General features: G+C 47.0%; 1 protein-coding gene across 2 annotated transcripts in view; it reads right to left on the reverse strand.

Annotated features, from left to right (window-relative positions):
- Positions 1 to 15,498, reverse strand: part of LOC136589555 (glycerophosphodiester phosphodiesterase domain-containing protein 5-like) — a 232,710-nt gene that overhangs the window by 98,191 nt on the left and 119,021 nt on the right. The gene's annotated exons all lie outside the window — the stretch shown is intronic.

Consider the following 15,498-nt stretch of genomic DNA (forward strand, 5'->3'; position numbering starts at 1 on the left):
TAAATATAACTACTATAATACTGCCCCCATGTACAAGAATATAACTACTATAATACTGCTCCCCATGTACAAGAATATAACTACTATAATACTGCTCCCCATGTACAAGAATATAACTACTATAATACTGCCTCCTAGGTACAAGAATGTAACTACTATAATACTGCTCCCTATGTACAAGAATATAACTACTATAATACTGCTCCTATGTACAAGAATATAACTACTATAATACTGCCCCCCATGTACAAGAATATAACTACTATAATACTGCCCCCCATGTACAAGAATATAACTACTATAATACGGACCCCCATGTACAAGAATATAACTACTATAATACTGCCCCTATGTACAAGAATATAACTACTATAATACTGCCCCCTATGTACAAGAATATAACTACTATAATACTGCCCCCTATGTACAAGAATGTGCACATGAAGCGGTGCTCTGACATGCCATCATGAAATAATAGTATTGATGGATACAGTTGGAGGATTAAGTCCTCTACGCAGCGCTCTAGTCTTCCAGCCACCTCTCACAGGAATTGACCTTAGAAACAGTGAGGATATTGTGTTCTTGTCCTACTTCAGTGGATATTGTAAATAATTAAGGCATTTTGAGGCTCCTTTGTGCCTGTCAGGGGGTCCTGCTTGATGATTGCATTAATGCACTGACCTTTTCCTACTCATATGCACATATACGTTCTTCCAGATTTAATTGGCTTCATAACCATGACTGCTGCAGATATAAGGGAAATCTTTTCTTGCAGAGTGCGAGGAATCCACCAACATCAATGGGCTGAAGTGTGACAGAACCAAACCGGCTCTCCGGCATATTACACTGCAGGAAGTCATCTCATCTGAACACAAGGAGCTTATATCTCCACCATTAAATCTACTGACCCTTTAAAAATCAGTCTACAGGAGAAGGCCTTATAGCAGTTGTATTCCTATACATAGGAGGCAGTATTATAGTAGTTATATTCTTGTACATAGGGGGCAGTATTATAGTAGTTATATTCTTGTACATAGGGGGCAGTATTATAGTAGTTATATTCTTGTACATAGGGGGCAGTATTATAGTAGTTATATTCTTGTACATAGGAGGCAGTATTATAGTAGTTATATTCTTGTACATAGGGGGCCGTATTATAGTAGTTATATTCTTGTACATAGGGGCGCAGTATTATAGTAGTTATATTCTTGTACATAGGGGCGCAGTATTATAGTAGTTATACTCTTGTACATAGGTGGCAGTATTATAGTAGTTATATCCTTGTACATAGGAGGGCAGTATTATAGTAGTTATATTCTTGTACATAGGGAGCAGTATTATAGTAGTTATATTCTTGTACATAGGGGGCAGTATTATAGTAGTTCTATTCTTGTACATAGGGGGCAGTATTATAGTAGTTCTATTCTTGTACATAGGGGCAGTATTGTAGTAGTTCTATTCTTGTACATAGGGGCAGTATTGTAGTAGTTATATTCTTGTACATAGGCGGCAGTATTATAGTAGTTATATTCTTGTACATAGGGGGCAGTATTACAGTAGTTATATTCTTGTACATAGGGGCAGTATTATAGTAGTTATATTCCTGTACATAGGGCGCAGTATTATGGTAGTTATATTGTTGTACATAGGGGGCAGTATTATAGTAGTTATATTCTTGTACATAGGGGGCAGTATTATAGTAGTTATATTCTTGTACATAGGGGCAGTATTGTAGTAGTTATATTCTTGTACATAGGGGCAGTATTGTAGTAGTTATATTCTTGTACATAGGGGGCAGTATTGTAGTAGTTATATTCTTGTACATAGGGGGCAGTTTATATATTGGGAGGGGTAAGTGACAACTACAATACTACTGTCCTCTATGTACAAGAATATAACTACTATAATAAAGGTCAACGGTTTAAAATTGATAAGTTTTTCTCAAAGTAAAGAGAATGTGAAATTTTTCTCTCTCCTGCGACATGATGGAAGGGAAATTCAGTATCTCAAGGTTTAGTTTTTTTGTTTTTTTTTACATTTATCATATAGCGGAGGAATGGTTATGGCGTCTGTGATCTTATGAGCAGTGATTGGTGTTGCCCATTAAAAGCTGGTGCTGACCTCTGACCCCGCTGCCGATGAATTACTGTAACCTTTCTATAAGCTGTACAGATTGGTCACCTACAAATTGATTTTATATACAGGAAACCAGAGAAATATCTATGTGCTATTAAATATGTAAAGTTCAGCCTGCGCCCGCGGCGGCACTATGGAAGGTCTAATGCAGTTCCTAAATAAATGTCAGCACTTCAACATTTATACAATCTAATTAGATATTAAACCCGACACATTTCAGGTATTGATCAGACGTGATTGAAATTTCCAGATGGGGTGACATTTGCGAGCAATGGACAAGAAGTTACTAATGTATGGGGGGGGGGGGGGTGAGGTAGGAGATTCTACTCCTTGGCTTATGAACAGAATGCCAGAACTACAGAGAAGACCGACAGGCCGGAGCGGCTGCAGAAAAGGCAGGGGTAAAGCATTTGTCCTTCAGGGTGCGTAAAAACATGTCCGAGTGACCTGCGATAGCAAGCTTAGGTCTACAGATGACATTCGGAGTATTACAATGACTGGTCTAAGCCTAGCTTTTGAATTGCGTGGCTCTGACAACTATGCCTGGCAGTGCCAAGACTATTCAACATAGTTTTATGAGGCGTATAATAGATGGAACCTTAAAGGGGTTGCGCTGACCTCCTATTAGGGTACAGGAAGTGCGTCCCGTCGCTTGTGCCCCCTGCTGCCATGCACCAAGTTGTTTTTCAATAGACTGGAAAGAAAAAAAAAAAAATCTACAAGAAAGGTGTTAAGAATAATAAATGCTGCCTGCGTATATTTAGACGCGGCGTGAAGACATTTGCAATCTACACAGAAGCATGATGGGTAACAAGTGCCGTCATCTGCATTCGCCGTCTCAAGGAATGGCTTAATCAATACTGCACTCTGCCAAGTGACGGCTGGCGGGATGTCCTTGAGACGCACCTGGCGCGCACTTTCAACGCAGGCGGAAATAGGGGGGGGGGGGGGGGAAAGTCAGACAGGTTTGCTGGTTCATCGGGATCAGAGAAGGAGGAAAGTATGCAACGTCTGAGAAGTAGGCCAAAGATTCTACCCTGATGGCTCTTCGTCAATAAGGCTTCCATGAAGGGAAGGGTCACTCAGCTTTCCTAGAGCCGGAAAGGCATGTTCTACCACTGCAGGAATGTACTGGAGGCCTGCGGCGAAAGGTCTCTATTGGGATTGGCAAGCTGTGGTCCCCGCTGATCAGAGGGGTCCGGATGTTCTAAGGGTACGGCGCAACGCTACGATATATACCATCAGCCCAACCTCTGGGACCCCGCTGCTCCCTAGAATGAAGGGGCACAGTGCGATGCTTTAAAACCCCCATTCTAGGCTCTTCTGCAGCGGGGCTCCCGGCTCCATTGACGTAAAGGAGGCTGAACTGCCTTCGCTGCACAAGCGGCAGGGTAACGGCGCTGCAACGCCTTCATTCTCTGGTTTGGTAGGGTTGCATGAACCAATGTTATACGGAAGGTTTGTTTTTTTTTAACACTGACCCTTAGTCCAAGAAGAAATAAATAAGAGACCCAATGTGAATAGGCGCTACTATGGGTTCACACGGGGCGGATTTGCCACGGAAATTCCATGCAGAATTTCCTTGAGGCAAATCCGCATGCGGTTGCTAATCCCGGGATTAGTCAGCCATGTGGACGAGATTTTTCAGAATTCTCATCCACATGGGACGGTAAATCCGCTGCGGCTAAGCCGGCAGAAGGCGCCACTGCGCCGCGGATTTGCCGACCGCAGCATGTTCATTTTTTTTTCCCGCTGCGGCGGCGCTCTCCTCTATGGAATGCCGGCCGCAGCGGAAAAGCGAGCGGCTGGGCCGCTTCAAAACTGCCACGTGCTTTTTGAAGCAGCGGTCCCCCCGGCGGAAATCTCGCGTTTTTTTGCTGCGGCCAAACCGCGAGATTTCCGTCGGGAATGGGTACAAGTGTGTCAGTTTCAGGACTCTGTCGAGGGCGTAGGCGTCCGCTCGATGCATGTAGATTATGCAGTACACAGCACATACGTGTGCGTGCGTATCTGCTGCGTATGTTTAATCACCATAGCCCACACTGATGCATATGAAGCACCAAAATAGGACATTACACGGGTGAAAAAACCCGCATGTTCAAGTGGACCAATAGGAGTCAATGTGCTTTTGCAGTGCGTAATATGTAGGTGACATCGGGCCGTGTGACGGAGCCCTCAACTCGGATGGTAAAACTCGTAAGAATGTCAATGAGCTCGTAAATGACGGCATGTTATAGCGACAGATCACTGTGCCAGACGGGCACAGCTCAACCCCATTTCTACATATTCGCACGGATAGCGGCGCCCTCACCATGTTGGTCAGTGGAACGCACTGTAACAGTCAAGCCGCCATTTCTTGCGTCATCTGAGGCCAAATGTAGAGGAGGGTATAGAAAGTCATGTGTTGTGTCCGCAAAAACCGGTAGTCGTTGACTACTGTGGGTCCTGGTCGTGTCGGTCAGAGCCGTCCGCTGCAGACTGGGGCCCTTTTACACAATGATTAGCGTTCAAAAATATCACCTGTCAACGTGCGATATACCTGCAGATGCGATGCGTTTTTCATTGGAGTTGCGATCCTTCGGCGCTTGTTTCAGATGCGTTGGAAGGATCTCCAAGTGTTTCCAACGGGAAACTCATCGCACTTGGGAGCACATGGCATGCGATGCGTTTGTCGCATTGAGGGATGCGAATACATAGGACATGCAGCGAGGTGGTCACGTACAGACGCCATGCAGAGGGAGGCGGTCGTATATAGACGCCACGCAGAGTGAGGCCACCGTATACATGGCCTCAGTGTGCAGCGCTGTGGTCACGGTGCCCACATGTGTAACCTCAGCCATATTTGCACGGCTTATCTCCTCATGCGAGTTGCGTCCGATTCCATATGGATGAACGCACACAGGAAAAACCCGATATCACACTGGCCCGTGTAAATCCAGTTGATCAGACGACCCCCTCCCAGTACCCCGTAACCCCTCTAGATCTGCCACAAGTACCAGAAGACGTTTTTTACCCCAAAATCACCACATGACACCAAATTTTGCTCCTTAGATTTATTCTGTAACATCTCAACGCTAACATGACTAAACATGAGCATTCTTGCTAGAGCGGCTCCAGGAACTGAAGAGCTGGGCGGAGACGTCACTTCCATTCCGCACGTCCATCATCCTCTATGGCGACGTCGGCGAGCTGCGACTAAACAACATGAGATGAGCCATACGCCGGCTATACCGTAAAAGACACGTGATGAGTTATACAGTTACCCCTTCTATGTTTCTCTTGATGCTTGTGGGCAGGGTGGCTCCTCCTGGGTCGGCGTCGCCTTTTGGGGGCGCTGGGCTTCCTTACTCTGGATGGCATGGCGATAGTGCGGCGTTCCCTTCTAGGATCAGGAGCAAGATGAGAATGGTGGCCGTTGGGCAGCGGCTGGAATTTTTACATGTTCTAACCATTGTGACCTCATAATGTAATGACAAAGGCAAGTGGGCGTCGCCATAAGTGGTCGGATGACAACATCCAGGTGAACGGCAGAGTCTGATGTCATAAAGCTGTGATGTCATTACAATGGTCAGCGGCCACAAGCGCCATGTGAGCCGTAAGGCAGGTAGAAAAAATAAATATTGTCACCTCGGTAAAAACTAAAATTCTGCAGTTTCTGGTCAGTCTAGGTGACAACCAATATGGCCGCTATTTCACCTTCTGCCTTCCCAGAGGCTTGTCGTTCACTTTTACTACAGTCCAGCACGGGAAATATGGCGTTTTGCAGCAGGAAACTTGGTCCATAATAAGACAACTTGTCACCCAGCTTTACCAGATTCCTGAATGGCAAAGCCCTTACACTGAAGAGAAAATCCAGCAAAACTTGCCGTAGACACTGGAATGGCAGCCATCTTGGTTAAGGCATATTCAATAACTCAGTTAATTGGAGTGCAGGCCCTCAGGAAGCGGACAGGAATTCGCTTTCTGGCGTTTTTGTTACTGTGTCATGCTCCACCTCCTCAAGGCCTCATTTATCAAAACTGGCCCTGTTGCCCATAGCAACGAACCACAGAGCAGCGCTCTGAGCCGTTTTGAGATTGGTTGCCATGAGCAACAAGTAGGGATAAATAATTAAAATTGTCTGTTGCCCGTATGAGCCAATTACAGTGCGGCTTTCATATCTCATAGGGCTGTGGTAAAATGAAAGCTGTGCTGTGATTGGTTGCTGTGGGCAAACAGTTTTGTTATAGACCGTTTTCATAGATCTGTCACGGTGTGTGTGTCATTTTCCTGTCATCTCATGTCGCCATCACTAAGGTTGGTTGCTGAGAAGATGACGTCCCCTGCTACTATTCATGGCATTGCCCAATTTTCCCAGACTTGAGTAAACCATTGAAAGAAGAAAAATAATCTTCATGTTCCATTTCCAGGACGGCCTCCAACGGCAGGAGGAATAAGCATGTGGAGCGGAATCTGGCGTCCTGCGACGACTATGATTTGGGGTTTCCCTCCGTTATACGAATGCAGAATCATAACATTATATTACGGTCCTCGTTTATCAGGACCGCCATAGGGCCGTCCGCACCAGCACTTTCATCTATATGAGAACTGTACACGGAAAAACGCGCAAATTTCAATTTTACGTTTTTAAAGTTTAATGCGCAGCATACAATTTGTTTTGTTCTTTTTTTTTGTTTTTTTTACAAGAAAAACGCACGTGTTTCGTAGTTTAACACTTTTTACCTCCAAACACAAAAAACCTATACACTAACCGTGCGGTAACAGCCGGACATACGTAACAGCCACTGACTGCAATGTTATAATACATTCATGTTTCCTAACTACATCCGCGGTCTGACTCCCTCTAAAGCCTTATAGCCTATGGATCCATAGGAGAACACAATATACGCATACCAAATATACCACCCACCTTATGCAGCCTGACGGGCGGGCAGGAAGACTCGCTTGTGCAATCCTCTAGAAGTGTGAATATGCCCCCCAATCAACCAACAAATGAGTAAACGCCTTCCCATTGGCTGATCAGCTCATTCGCGGATACGACTCTTCAACATTAATGTATGAATTATATACACCCCTCAATATTTCCAGTTCCGCAGATACTCATGTCCATATATGGATAGATCTGTATCCGTATATATCCACAACGGCGAATCGCTGGAGGTCGCAGCGCAATATTAAAGTATGAATAAGATCTGTGGGGAAAAAATAATGTTATGGCGAGCATCGCGACGAACTGCCGGATAGTCAACGCAATCCTCTTCACAACTTACTGCAGCGAAAGCTAGACCCTGAGAGAACGGACCGTTGCTTGAGTAAACCCCTGCGAATTCCTTGGACCGCCAAGAGCACGAACAAAACTGTCTCAGACCGCATCAAGCCACAGTTTTAATTGGAGAGGAAAATTACGGAACACACATTCTCGTACTTCGGCCAAATAATGAGACAAGTCATGAGAAACGTCAATAATGCTTAGAGTGGTCGGCGGCAAAAGACCCGGACGCCAAAGAACGCGATGGCGTCATATTATCAAAGCCGACACCAACATGTAAGCAAAGCGGAACGAACACAGAAGTGCGTGGAGAGGGGCGATCCATGAAGTGTCCGTGAGCCGCCCTACTAAACGGATGGATATCTCTGCATACAAGAATATATCTAGTCCCATGCGGTGCACGGGTTTATCTATCGCGGCTTATCTCCCCGCACACGGAGGGCGGTCTCTTCTTCTGGCACTTCATGCAATTAAACCGTTCCACCGCAATGTAACATGCGGCATGTAATCCGCTGTGGCAGAGGAGACATGTCTCCTAGCAAGTATCATAATGAGCCCCCATTATGTTGCCAGGTTTTACCACCGGGTGTAGATTCTTTTCCTCCCTTGTTCCTAAGCCATTCAATAGCGAAGGACCGCCCAGTGCCGGGCACCAGAGACGCCTCGACAATATAAACGCCATTCGCAGCAGGGCTTGGTTAATGTTAATACTGCATCGTCCGCCTCCATGAGCGGCCAATAGATGAGACAACATCCGCCATCACAGAGAAAGGAATTGGGGCCTTATAGGAGAATTGCTTAGAGACTGGCACAATCACCTGGATGCTGGGAGTTGTAGTTCTGCAATGGTTGGGGAGTAATACAGGGTAGGCCTAGTAGGCCCGAACCAGTCTGATGAGGGCCAAGAGAAAATTCAGTCTCTGTTGCCCCTAGCAACCAATCACAGCACAGCTTTCATGTCTTCTACTGCTGAGGTAAAATGAAAGCTGCACTGTGATTGGTTGCTTGGGGCAACAAACAGATTTACTTTTAGTGTATTTTCATATGTTGTGGAGACGTTAACTATAAGGCTGCCTGTCCATGGGTGTTGCGATATCCCGCGACGGATCTCCGCCGTGGGAGCCGCTGACGGGTAGCAGGAGCCAGCAGATGGTTCTCTGACAGATAGGCTCACCGTGCAGGATCACGGCAAATCGCAGGATGCTGCAATTTGCCGCCCGCGAGCGGAATTGCTATGATTCTCCACTCGTGGACAGGAGAAAGCGTTCACTGCGTTCCTCGTAACCGGATTATCGCAAAGAAAATTCGCCCGTGCACAGGCGGCCAGGCTTAAAACAGGCACAAGCACACTATCGCGCGCGAGGAATAAGGCTTTTTGCGCACGTTTATTACTTACGATTTCTACCCGCAGGACGTGTTCATTTGCGCACGGCAAAAAAAAACACAGACTGAAAAGACAAATCAGTCCCAAAAGTGTTTTTCCAGCAGAATTACGCAGTGTTTCACGCGTCTTGATACAAAGTATTGCGCACCACGATTTGACTTCTACGGGAATCTTTGGTGCACAAATATACTGAAGGATAAAGCACGTATTTTTCTTTGTGCGCCGCCAAAATGCGCACATAAAATATGCGCATATGAACTAATCCATTAAAGTCAATGGCTTCTATTTACTGTGTATTGTGCGCACAAATGTGTTCGCGTGAAGCCGGCCTGCGGGCGATATCCACACGGGAGGGGGAGGGGGGGGATGCTGTAGAGGTGGATCCTGCAGTGTAAGTGGCGATAAAATTGATATGCTGCGGATTTTTAAACTCCGCACCGCGCGTTTCCGTACGGATTTCTGTGGTTTTTTCAGCAGGGTGTGGACAAGTTTATGATAATCCATGGTAAATCCGCACGTTTAACACGCCTTGAAGTCCGTTTACACCAAGCGATGCATCATCGGCGCACGCGAGTGATGTCAGACTTCGCTCGTGCGTTCAGTTTATGCCAGCAAATACAGCTTTGCCTCGCTCAACTAAAAAAAAAATAAATAAAAATAAATGGTTGACATTCGCTGTATATGCGAGAGCGAGCGAATGAGCGGTATGAACGAGCCGACGATGATTTGTATGCCTGCATAACATGGAGGAACAAAAAGTTATCGTTCGTTACCGATTTATCGTTAGTTTGGCGATTGTTGATTATCGCTCGTTTGAACAGTTGTTATTCCGTGTAAAAGGGCCTTTAAAGTGAATGGGACTAAAAGTAAATTTTGTTTAGCGTTGGGCTACTTTTCCGTGGCCCGCCCTGTACAACTTAATCTCTCACAGTGAAGGGCACTCCGGTCGTCCGTACATCGCCCACCTTGTAACGTGTAGGGTATTGTAGCGCCAAGGATGAAAGCGCCGAGACCTGCGCCGCCGCCTCCCAGGTTATCAAACGCTCTGCTGAGAGAAGACAGGTGAACTGGAAAACATGTTTTCACGCTCCAACTGCCCTCATTTCCCTGGTGGACAGATGTGTCACTAATCCACGAGCCGATGGCGGTCTGTCATCCCTCCACATACACAGAAGTGACTCAGTCAGTGGGAAAAGGTGGTCCCAGGAGAAGCGTTACCTCCTCACCAGAGGCCCGGCGCCGCCTCTCCGCCGCCGCATCGGCTGCACAATTTGTTGGGCAGCGTACAAGATGTGACATCTATGACATCTGTCCCTTCACCGAATTCGACAGCTCATTTGGGTTCTGCAGCGGTTGATGCAAGGCGACAACTCACTCAGCGAGCCCCCCGACAGGGTGGGCTTGTTGGGAGTTAGGTTTACAATACATGGAAAGCCACCGGTCGGAGACCCCTAGTGCAGAGGATCAGTCACTAAAGAGGGGCTTCTACAACAGACTTCACGGAGTTGTAGGAGATGGAAAGAAAACAAAAAAAAATGACTGCTTTTTTCCAGAAACAGCGCCCCTCTTGTACATGGTGGTTTTTGATATTGCAACTCAGCTACATTCACTGCAATACCAGACAGCCATGTTTTTCTAGTTTCAAGCAACCCCTTTAAAGGGTATTCTGTTTTTTTTTTTTTTTTTAAACTGGTAACCTAGGCCAAGAGTATGATGAATGGAGTCCCGCCACTTTGGATGTACCGACAGCGGGCTGGACTTAGTAGTCAGAGGTCACTGCAGCAAGTGAGATTGCCAGCTCCACTCCCACTGAAATTATGGAAGCGCCGCAATTTTCCTACACTTCCGGCTCCTCTCACAGTCAGGACAGGACAAACTTTGGGCACTTTCCTCTCAGCGTCTTAAGAAGAGAAAAAAAAAAAAAAAAAAAAAAATGGAAAAACCCACGTTTATTATCGCACCCACAACGACCCGTACAATAAACTGCGCACACATCGCCCTGAACGGGAAACGCCATTGAAGAAAAAGGAAAAAAAATATAAATAATAGATCTTCTATATTTTGGTATTGCCAAGCATACCAGCCGCATAAAAAGCGTAACACGTTATCTATGTTACATTCATTATTAGAATTGAACGCTGCTAAAAAAAAAAAAAAAAAATATCCAATGGTAGAATAGATTTTTTTTTCCTGCCCTCCCAAAAATATTTAAATAAAAACAAAAGAAGTTGTACAACACATTATCCACATCCAAAAAATGATACAAAAAAAAAAAAAAAAGAAAACACTACGGCTCGCCAGACTAAAACAAGACCTCATGCGGCTGTGTCAGCAGAAAAACGGAAACGACAATCACCAAGAAATCGTCCTTCAGTCCAAAATCGGCTGCATCACTACGGCCGCTCCCAAACTACCGGATCTGAATTGCGGATTCCGCGAGAGTTTGATCTGCAGTAATAATCGCAACTTAATCAAACGCACTGAATCACACAGTTCCGCGTGCCGAAATTCCGTAATCCACTCACGGAAAAAAGAACGCAGCATGTTCTATTTCACATAGAGCCCACTGTTCACTATGATCGCAGATACACCCGCAGCCCATACGTGGGTATTCGCATCATCGCTAAGTGGATTCTGATTAGAGCCGTGTGAGCTGGGTCTTAGGGGTTAAAAGAACCTTGAGTTACAAATCTCCGGGGTCTCGGAAAACCTTTTTAATGCGCCATTCACAACTTGCCCTACAAGCGCATGTCAAGGTTTCCATCGCTTGACGGCAGAAATAGCACAGCAAGCAACGACGATGGAAAACATGTCGGACTACAATGGACCAATGATAACATATATACAAAGCCCTCGCTAACTGGAATCTGCGGACCGCTGTATAGAGGGGGGGTTACCGGATTCTGCTGAGTAGCTCTCAGCCTCTGAAGACATTCTGCCGTCTCAGCCGACCGCCTCAGGCGATTATTACCACGCTGCCAGTTTCCATTGTATAGAAAATTTCACTTTAATCGCTGTTCACACATTTTCCAAGCAAAAAAAATGTAAAATGTCAGAAGACGGCGGTCAGTGTTATTTTACGTTTGGCGCGGTGCGCTCAGGTGGCGAGGTCTCCTGTCTATAGTGTGGATCAGAGGGAGGAAAAAAAGATTAAGGCAGAACAAAAAAAAATTTCTCTGCAGGTCGCTCCGACGGTACGATCATTAAAAGGTAAAACAAAATCAGTGGATTCTATTCAGAAATAGCGAGCGCCGAGTAAAAACGAGCAAGCGGCGAAAAAAAACACGAAAGATGAGATGGAATGAAATATCCTCAAAAGAAGAAAAAAAAAAAAACACATTTCAGTGGTCTCCATCCAGAGAGAAGGAATACTGCCTGTAGTGGCAACCCTGGCGAGCAGCTACCCTTTCAATAGGAGGCGCTGGAGACAGATTTCCTTCTTCCTGGGAAGAGAGCTTATTTGCATAATTTTTTACCCATGGGGCACTGCATGGCCTGTAAGCCTCTGTACTCCAACTTGGCACTCTCCACAAGGAGGAACAGTCCTACTCGAACCCACATCTAAAAACTACATTTTTTCACCAGGGGCGCACTCACAGCACGTATTTTCTGCGGATTGGATACAGAGGGCGTACGAACCGCTTGAATTAAATTGCCCGCTGGAATCACTGCGTATGGTGCGGGCAGATTGGGCATATGCAAATACGCTTGTGTAAAGCTGGCAAACCACATGCAGCGCGGGGAGGGAGGTTACTGACACTGAGTGTATAATATATAAACAATATAACCCCCCCCCCCTCCCCCCGAGTTACTGACAATGAGTGTATAATATATAAACATGTCATTGTCAGTAATATCCCCCCTCCGCCCCGAGTTACTGACAATGGCTGGAAGTGCTAACAGGGCATTTCTGCATAGACAGCCCATTTACAGGCTCATGGCAGAGCTCTCCGGCAAATACTCAACTCCACACTATATGAAGAGCTAATGCACCAAAGCATCTTGCTGATGGTTTCCATATAAAAAAAAACTGAAATTTTATTCACCCCTCACTGTCTAGAGTAGAAAGTAACTAAGAAATAAAAGAAAACCACGAAGTGGGTAATGAAGACGGGTAGGGGGCTCTTACACGAGCGATGGCGGCCATCATTAAGGCCGCATACAGACCTGCAGTTTCCACTGTTCGGCTCCATCCTTGGGGCTGTACATAAACCACAGTAACCGTGCCAAATCCAAGCGGCACCGGACGCCACCGACTATAATACAGTCTATAAAGCTTCTGGCCTGCTGGCAAAAATATCTCTGGCGAAATAACAGCTTGCAGCGCTATTTTGTCCTTAGTGCGCAGCGCAGACATGAATGTAGCGCACTGCTTAGGATTTGCCAACGGTCAGACTACACCTGGACTTGCAGTTTACGCCGGCTATTAGTGGCAAATCGCCACATGAGTTAGCGCTCATGTAATAGCCCCGTAAAGGGTGCCGCTCTCCGAACTTGCCTTCATGAGTAGTGCAGTCTCAGCCGCGGCCGCTACGAAGCCGCATTCACTGCGCTAATATTTACACAACAAAGCGTCTTCAGCCGAGCGGAAAATAGAAAAATACAATAAATGTTCCCATTCTCATAATATTTCCCCACTTTAGCGCAGTTGGAGGGTCGCGCAATATCCGTTCTTTTCAGATTCCATTTCCAAATGCAATTTCAAATCTAATTAGCCTTCAATCACTGCCCCTCCCGCACGGCCTTCGCTCGCCCCACCAGGGACCGGAGCCGCTGACGCAGCGTCTTTGTGTTAGATGCATCCACTGATTGATCCAGACAGTAAATGTATCACCAGGGCCGGGAAATGTGCAAGGAGGCGGCCGAGTGCTGAGCCGCCGACCCGTCATCCCGTAATTACCTTCTAATCTACATATCCAGACGCCGCTGCCATTCTTAGAAATATCCAGAAGAAATTACACGGAAGGTTGTATCAGATGAGTAATCGCCGCTCATCCATCATTAGCGGGACTGTGGACAATCAGCATTATGTAGAAGACGACCCGACCACCGGGGGAACAACCCATCCACAACTTCTTATAAGTGGCCACCAAACTAGAAGGGGGTTCAATAGTGGCCAAAGGAAGAGGAAGGAGAAATTTAAGCAGAGGCCACCAGATGTGGGGAGACATCAGGTCAAGCGTGGATACCACTGGACTGGAGTTCGGGTGGGTGAGGGGGTCATGGATCACGGCAATCCCATTGTGGAGTTGGAGGGACCATCGACAGGGGCCACCAGAAGAGAACAGGCAGAAGTATTCATCAGGGACCAGACAGGGGTCATCAGCAGTGGCCACAAACTGAAGAGGGACGTTCGATAGACATTGGCCTCTACCAGACTAGAGAGGAATCAATAATGGCCATCACCAGACTGGGGTAGGAGGGGGGAGAATCGGGTCAGTAGTGGCCACCACTGGTCTGGAGTTCAGGTGGGCGGGGTCATGGACCATAGCAACACTGGAGTTGGAGGGATCGTCGACAGGGGCCACCAGAAGAGAAGGGGTAGAAGTGATCATCTGGGGCCAGCACGAGATAGGGGTAATTAGCAGTTGCCACACAGACTGAAGGGGCACATCAGATCAACATTGGCCTCTACCAGACTAGATGGGCATCAACAGTGGCAGTCACCAGTCTGGGGTAGGAGGCTAGCATCGGGTGAATAGTGGCGACCAGTAGACAACAGTTGGAAGGAAGGGTTCATCGATAGTGGCCACCACCAGAAGGGGAGGAACGCAAGTCATCAACAGGAGCCATGACCAGACAGGTGGTCCTCAGCAGTGGCCACACAGACTGAAGGGTAGGGAATTGGGTCAACAATTGCCACCAGACTGAAGGGTGGGTACGAGTCAACAGTGGCCACCACCAACTGGAGTGGGACGAGTTATTAGGTCAACAGTGACCACCACAAAGATTGGAGTGGGAAGGGGGGATTAAACCATAGTGGTCACCACTAAAGTGCAGGTAGTAGTTGGGTAAACAGTAGCTGCCACCAGATTGGAGTGCACGGGGGGTGTCCCAGTGCCCACCACCAGAAGAGGAAGAGTGGAATCATAACCAGGGCCCTGCAGCAGACGGAGGAGCACTGAAGGGTGGGCAACAAGTGACCACTATGCTGGTAGGTCATCAATACTGGTGACCGTGTCAGAGGGGCCATCCACATTGGTGACCGCCTGGAGGGGTGGGGGGGGGGGGCATAGAGGTTCTTGTTTTTCCTCAGTGGACGGCCAGACACCAGACATCACGTAAAACCATCTATACAGCTGCCGGCGCTCCTCGCCACACAGGAGTCTGGAAGAGCTGGGTGACAACCAATATGTCTGCCTTCCTCTCAGCTAAGAACACCAGCAGTTGTGGCGCAACTAAGCAGACTTGCCATTCAGAAGACTAGGAAAGCTGGGTACTGCTGCTGTCACCGCGGTCTTGAGAATTGGCGCCGTTTTGACCTGCACAGTATTCCACATGAAGCGAGGCGGCAGGAGACGTTCCCCTCTATGGAATGTGCGGAAGCAAGAGTGTCTCGTCTTTCCCCCGCATGAAGTGCGAGGACCACCCGGAAACATCAAGCACCACTCAAGCCAGCCGCGTTACACAGCGCCACAAGCTCCATTCTTACAGCCGCCACAAACATCGTGAAAGGAGGCCGGCTTCACCCCAAGAGTAAATATTATCA

Source organism: Eleutherodactylus coqui, chromosome 1 (genome assembly GCF_035609145.1).
Source record: "Eleutherodactylus coqui strain aEleCoq1 chromosome 1, aEleCoq1.hap1, whole genome shotgun sequence".
Lineage (NCBI taxonomy): Eukaryota > Metazoa > Chordata > Amphibia > Anura > Eleutherodactylidae > Eleutherodactylus > Eleutherodactylus coqui.